The sequence below is a fragment of the Takifugu rubripes genome, chromosome 17, assembly GCF_901000725.2.
Source record: "Takifugu rubripes chromosome 17, fTakRub1.2, whole genome shotgun sequence".
Lineage (NCBI taxonomy): Eukaryota > Metazoa > Chordata > Actinopteri > Tetraodontiformes > Tetraodontidae > Takifugu > Takifugu rubripes.
This window is the reverse complement of record NC_042301.1, coordinates 937,830-944,621: the sequence shown is the minus strand read 5'-3', so window position 1 is coordinate 944,621 and position 6,792 is coordinate 937,830. Positions and strand designations below refer to the sequence as shown.

The window sequence follows — 6,792 nt, the reverse complement described above, 5'->3', positions numbered from 1 at the left end:
CCAGATGGTCTCATTAGCTGCTTTCCACCAATAACGGACGACTTTCAGCCAAGTTTGAGTTCATTTGCTCTTTATCGCCTTTTTTATCTGGTGACCCACCGTCATGTGTGAGCTAGCCTGAGCTAGCTGCTGCGGCGCACCTGCCCCCAGCACAGGTGTGTGTGTGTGAGTGTGTGTGTGTGTGTGTGAGAGAGAGAGAGTTAATGCTGATCACGTTAACACAGATCACGTTCTGCTTATATTTGGTCCATCCTGACTAAAATAGAATTATTGTAATTATACAGTATAACTGGGAGCGCTTGTAGAGCAGCAGGAGGGTGAGGAAGAGGAGGGAGAGGATGGGGGGGTGAGGGAGGGGGGGAGGAAGAGGAGGGAGAGGAAGAGGAGGGAGAGGAGGGGGGGGTGAGGAGGGGGGTGAGGAAGAGGAGGGAGAGGATGAGGGGGGAGAGGGTGAGGGGGGGAGGAAGAGGAGGGAGAGGATGAGGAGGGAGAGGATGGGGGGGTGAGGAGGGGGTGAGGAAGAGGAGGGAGAGGATGAGGGGGGAGAGGAGGGGGGGGGATTCTGCAGAAAGAGGAAAAACCCTCTTCTCTTTCTTCATCCACCCGTCCGCTGTGTGTTAGAAGTTTAAAGCAGCGGAGGGGAAACTGCCATCTATTTCATCTTCACACAGAAAATCCTCTGAGCACCCAACACACACTCACACACACACACCCAACACACACTCAGACTCACACACACACACACCCACTCACTCACACACACACACTCACTCACACACACACACACACACCCACTCACTCACACACACACACTCACTCACTCACACACACACACTCACTCACTCACACACACACACCCACTCACTCACACACACACACTCACACTCACCCAACACACACTCAGACTCACACACACACAGACTCACACACACACACTCACACACACACACACACACACTGCTCCAGGGTTGATAAATGGCTGCTGCCTGCCTCGTTTCTCTCCGGCGCCGGCTGGTCGTCACAAACATGCACGGTGACACAGAACCCTCGTGCGCTGCTCAGCCGTAACAAGAACAATCGTCAGCCTTTACAGAGTGATGGATGGGGGGGCGGGGGGGGTCGGCTGGGGGGGCGGGGGCGGGGGCGGCTGGGGGGGCGGGGGCGGCTGGGGGGGCTCTGATGGAAAAACATTCCTGCCTCTGTTTGACTGACGGGTCCAGGCGCCTCCGTCAAGACGCTGAACCCCAGAAGCGGCCCGGCTGGACCAGAACCACATGGAGGACGTGGAAGCCTGGAGCAGATGTTGGAGCGTCTGCAGCTGGTCGGGAGTCAGGCGGCGCCGGGAACGATGCAGCAGAGACCATGTGACCCTCTGCAGATGCTCGCAGCTTCTTACTGGGATTTGACCTTCTCCCGTGACCTCTGCGCCTGCAGATGCCCTGGAGGTGGCCGATAGGTGGGGAGAGGTTTTGGTCCCTGATTGGACAGATTTTCTTCGACGGCTCGTTGTTACAACAATATGAAACAATATGAAACAATATTCAGCAACGTTGTGACTTTCTGGGAGTTTCAAAACTCTGGTTTGGTGTAAATCCATCAAATCAAAACCAGCTGATTCTGCCTGACAGCTCAGCTCTGATCTGGTCCGACGTGTGTGATTGATCAGGTGATCATCAGAGTGACACCGCCCACCCACTCACACACACACTCACACACACACACACACACACACAAATGCTGTTATTAGATTTTCCTGGAGGACAGACGGAGGAGGCTCCGCCCCCGTTCCCATTGACCGGCTGTTGTGGGAAGTCCAGTCTGTTATCGTGTTATAGTCCGAGGGTCGTCTTCATCTCTTCCTCATCTCTTCCTCATCTCTTCCTCATCTCTTCCTCATCTCTTCTTCATCTCTTCTTCATCTCTTCCTCATCTCTTCCTCATCTCTTCCTCATCTCTTCCTCATCTCTTCTTCATCTCTTCCTCATCTCTTCCTCATCTCTTCTTCATCTCTTCCTCATCTCTTCCTCATCTCTTCTTCATCTCCTCTTCATCTCTTCCTCATCTCTTCTTCATCTCTTCCTCATCTCTTCTTCATCTCTTCTTCATCTCTTCTTCATCTCTTCCTCATCTCTTCCTCATCTCTTCCTCCTCCTCCATCTCTCTATTCTTTCTACTCTGTGTTGCATGAAGCTGCCTAAATGTCAATCGTGCACCAACCATCTCTTCCTTCCACTCCTCCTTCTGTCACCTCCTCCTTTCTCCCTCCTTCTCTCCTCCCTAAATCTTGTTCCCTCCCCAGCTGTCTCCGGGCACCTCTGCCTGCTCTCCATCACCTTCTCAGCCCGGTGCTCAGCTGTCAGACTCAGCGGTGAAGCGTGTCTGCCCGACCGAGGCAGAATCCCGTATCGGGACCGTCTCCTTCTTCCCAGACTGCTGACGTTGGTGAGCAGCTCCTTTGGAGCAGAAATTGATGGATTGGAGAGGCCACAGAGCTTCTGTTGGCTCTTACGCTGCGTTTAGAACGCCGTGTCAAACTCCGGGCCCACGGGCCAGTTGCGGCCTGCGGGACGTCATTGTGGTTCATTACTCGACATCAAAGTTTGGGCTACCATAGCACTGGCTCATGACAACTTCCGGTGTTGCGTTTGTCGTCGAGTTATGGTGCGTTCCGATAGGTTGGAAGTCGTAAATTAGTACGACTCGGATTTCAGCATTCAGACCTCGGAGCTCTGAATTCCGAGTTTAACGTGGACGCAGCACAATCAGCGCGGATCCGCGACGGTTGAAACTTGGTTGAAACGTGATTCCGGAGTGACGCCAAGTCGAAGGAAGATGGATCCTGTCAGCGGGCCCCAGTCCTGCCTGCAGCTCAGGCAGAGGCCGCCCCACGTGGCTCTGACGCTCCGGGAAAGTTTCGCTGCGCACGAATTCAGCGCATTTCTTCCTGTCAGCTCACATATAGGACGAGTTGCGGTTCCTGTGCATGAGAACAGAAAGGGGCTAGGAGCTAGCATCAGGGGTTCCATGAGATCCGCGGTGTTGATACAGTCCAGACCACCTCTCAGGAGCCGCCTGATGCCATCATGGATGCAGCTGTAGAAGATGCCTCCATGGACAGGTCTGGAGACACCCCCCCCCCCCCAACATGTGCTTTCCAGGATGTTCAAGTGGACCACGATGCATCTTCAGGCCACACTGAGGGTCTCAACTGCTTCGGTCCTGAAGCTGTGTGAGAAGCAGCGCTGCCAGTTCTGGCCTCAAGGAGTAGACAAGAAGTTCTGAAGAACCTTTCATGTTCTGAAGAACCTTTCATGTTAATGATGGAGACTGGATGGGTTGTACCTTTTTGTGGCCCAGACTCGACCTCCAGCGGCCCCCAGGTAAGTTGAGTTAGATTAGTAGTTGTGTTTGTTGTCGTGTCCTGTTGTGTCCCTAACGTGTGTGTCCTGTTTGTTGTGTCCCTAACGTGTGTGTCCTGTTTGTTGTGTCCTTAACGTGTGTGTCCTGTTTGTTGTGTCCCTAACGTGTGTGTCCTGTTTGTTGTGTCCTTAACGTGTGTGTCCTGTTTGTTGTGTCCCTAACGTGTGTGTCCTGTTTGTTGTGTCCCTAACGTGTGTGTCATGTTTGTTGTGTCCAGTTTGTTGTGTCCTGTTTGTTGTGTCCTTAACGTGTGTGTCCTGTTTGTTGTGTCCTTAACGTGTGTGTCCTGTTTGTTGTGTCCTTAACGTGTGTGTCCTGTTTGTTGTGTCCTTAACGTGTGTGTCCTGTTTGTTGTGTCCTTAACGTGTGTGTCCAGTTTGTTGTGTCCTTAACGTGTGTGTCCTGTTTGTTGTGTCCCTAACGTGTGTGTCCTGTTTGTTGTGTCCTTAACGTGTGTGTCCTGTTTGTTGTGTCCCTAACGTGTGTGTCTGCTGCTGCACCCTGTCGGCAAAGAGCTGCTTTGTTTTTGGGTTCTGATGTGATGGTCATCGTCATGGCAACAGCGTCTCTCTGTTGCTGCTGCCATCAGCGAAAGAAAACGCTACTTTCATTTTCATACCCGTTATCGCCGAGGATTCTATTTATTATTTATTATTATTATTATTATTAGTGTGTGTGCGCGTGTGTGTGTGCGTGTGTGTGTGTGTGTGTGTGTGTGTGTGTGTGCGCGTGTGTGTGTGTGTGTGTGTGTGTGCGTGTGTGTGTGTGTGTGTGCGTGTGTGTGTGTGTGCGTGTGTGTGTGTGTGTGTGTGTGTGTGTGATCATCATGCTGAATAACGAGTGTGTCCTTTTGGCATCTGTATAATATAGTTTTTCTAGATTAGGTTCTTCTGTCCAGCACATAAACAATTGCAGCATTTTTCTTTGAATAAAGAACTAAAATCAGCTGACAGTTCAAATCTTCTGGGTTCCTGTTTCACTGCCTCACAAGAACTTTAGATGGACTCATCGGGTCGGGTTAGGGTCCAGTAATGTGGTCGTATAACGAGGAAAATACCCCTTCAGGTTTATGTCAGGCATCAACAGCGTCTCTGACCGGTACCTGCAGATGTGTGAGGTGTCATGAAGGGAGGTTCTGGTCATGAAGGGAGGTTCTGGTCATGAAGGGAGGTTCTGCTCATGAAGGGAGGTTCTGGTCATGAAGGGAGGTTCTGGTCATGAAGGGAGGTTCTGGTCATGTTCTGGAACTGGTCATGAAGGGAGGTTCTGGTCATGAAGGGAGGTTCTGGTCATGAAGGGAGGTTCTGCTCATGTTCTTCACCACCATCAGCCTAAGTAGAGACGGGGGTCGATTCTGAGCCATGGTTCTGACCCGACCCGGCCAAACATGAACCCAGAACCATCTGTTACTATCTGTTATAGCGGCTGCCATGATTGGATCCTCACCTGGTCTCTCATGAGATCCACGGAAGTCTCGACTGTGACTCGTCACCCAGGTACCGAGTCGACCCGAGATCACGAGGTTGAACTGATGCTGTTGGGTTTTAACTAATTAGTGAGCAGCTGAGTAAATGACGGAAATAAGATTAGTCAGCAATTTATTAAATATAAGTTAGAACGAGTCCACAAAGAGTCATTCTAACCAAATGACTTCTGGTTCAGAGAACTGGTGAATCCTCAGAACCACTAACCAACTAACCTACTAATCTGTTAGAACCTGGGTTCCACGCTCGTCTCTCAGGAGACACCTTCAGAATTATTGGCTCTGTTTGACTATTTTAGTTCCCTTCGTTACTGGGCTTTATAAGCAGGTTGGTTAATTGGCCAATGTTTACTGACGTTAAAGATCTCGTCTGTTAATCAACTAGTATGTTAATCACCCTAACTAGTGCATTAATCACCTTAACAAGTGTGGTAATCACCCTAACTAGTGCATTAATCACCTTAACTAGTGCATTAATCACCCTAACTAACTAGAGCGTTAATCTCCCTAACGAGTGCGTTAATCACCCTAACGAGTGCTTCATCACCCTAACGAGTGCATTCATCACCCTAACGAGTGTGTTAATCACCCTAACTAGTGCGTTAATCACCCTAATGAGTGCTTCATCACCCTAATGAGTGCTTCATCACCCTAACGAGTGTGTTAATCACCCTAACTAGTGCGTTAATCACCCTAACGAGTGTGGTAATCACCCTAACGAGTGTGTTCATCACTCTAACGAGTGCGTTAATCACCCTAATGAGTGCTTCATCACCCTAATGAGTGCTTCATCACCCTAACGAGTGCGTTAATCACCCTAATGAGTGCTTCATCACCCTAACGAGTGTGTTAATCACCCTAACGAGTGTGGTAATCACCCTAACGAGTGTGTTCATCACTCTAACGAGTGCGTTCATCTTCCTAACGAGTGCGTTAATCACCCTAATGAGTGCTTCATCACCCTAACGAGTGCATTCATCACCCTAACGAGTGTGGTAATCACCCTAACGAGTGCTTCATCACCCTAACGAGTGCTTCATCACCCTAACGAGTGCTTCATCTTCCTAACGAGTGTGTTAATCACCCTAATGAGTGCTTCATCACCCTAACGAGTGCATTCATCACCCTAACGAGTGCGTTAATCACCCTAATGAGTGCTTCATCACCCTAACGAGTGCGTTCATCACCCTAACGAGTGTGGTAATCACCCTAACGAGTGCTTCATCACCCTAACGAGTGCTTCATCACCCTAACGAGTGTGTTAATCACCCTAACGAGTGCTTCATCACCCTAACGAGTGCGTTCATCACCCTAACGAGTGCGTTCATCACCCTAACGAGTGCTTCATCACCCTAACGAGTGCTTCATCACCCTAACGAGTGCTTCATCACCCTAACGAGTGCTTGTGGGCAGCTGCTCCTCTTAACGATGAGTCACTGAATCCGAAGGTTCAGACGCTGTTGTTCTGGTCTCTGTGGCTGCACAGACGGGTCACACAGGTCAGCGCAGGTGATTAGCTGCTGATGACATCACAACAGCCTCCACGAGCTCCCGCACCCGTAAATATTCCATAATATTCCTGTGGTCCTTCCTGCCGCTCACCTGTGGCTCCACCACACAGGTGCGTCTCATTCTGGTCCAGGTGTGTGACGGTTGTCCTGCAGCAGCCGCCGCCTCTGTGCTGCTCCGTGAAGACTCCATGTGATCACTCCCAGGATGAGTTAGAGAAGGAAATATGGCAAATCTGATCCCACCAACACCAGGACGGTTTCCAGGCATGATGTCATGTGACCTCCCAGATTATTTCTTCTCTGTAATGTAATCCTGTTGATGGGGAGGAGGGGAGGGGGGGGAGAGGAGAGGAGAGGAGAGGAGGAGAGGGGAGGGGG

At 50.5% G+C, this 6,792-nt stretch overlaps 1 long non-coding RNA gene across 1 annotated transcript; it reads right to left on the bottom strand.

Annotated features, from left to right (window-relative positions):
• Nucleotides 1-4,669: 4,669 nt before the first annotated feature.
• Nucleotides 4,670-6,704, bottom strand: LOC115253195 (uncharacterized). The gene is made up of 3 exons (XR_003891476.1): nt 6,506-6,704; nt 4,867-4,954; nt 4,670-4,751 (listed from the first exon to the last, which is right to left on the bottom strand). It is a non-coding gene; the product is annotated as an uncharacterized lncRNA (long non-coding RNA).
• Between the last annotated feature and the right edge of the window lie 88 nt (nt 6,705-6,792).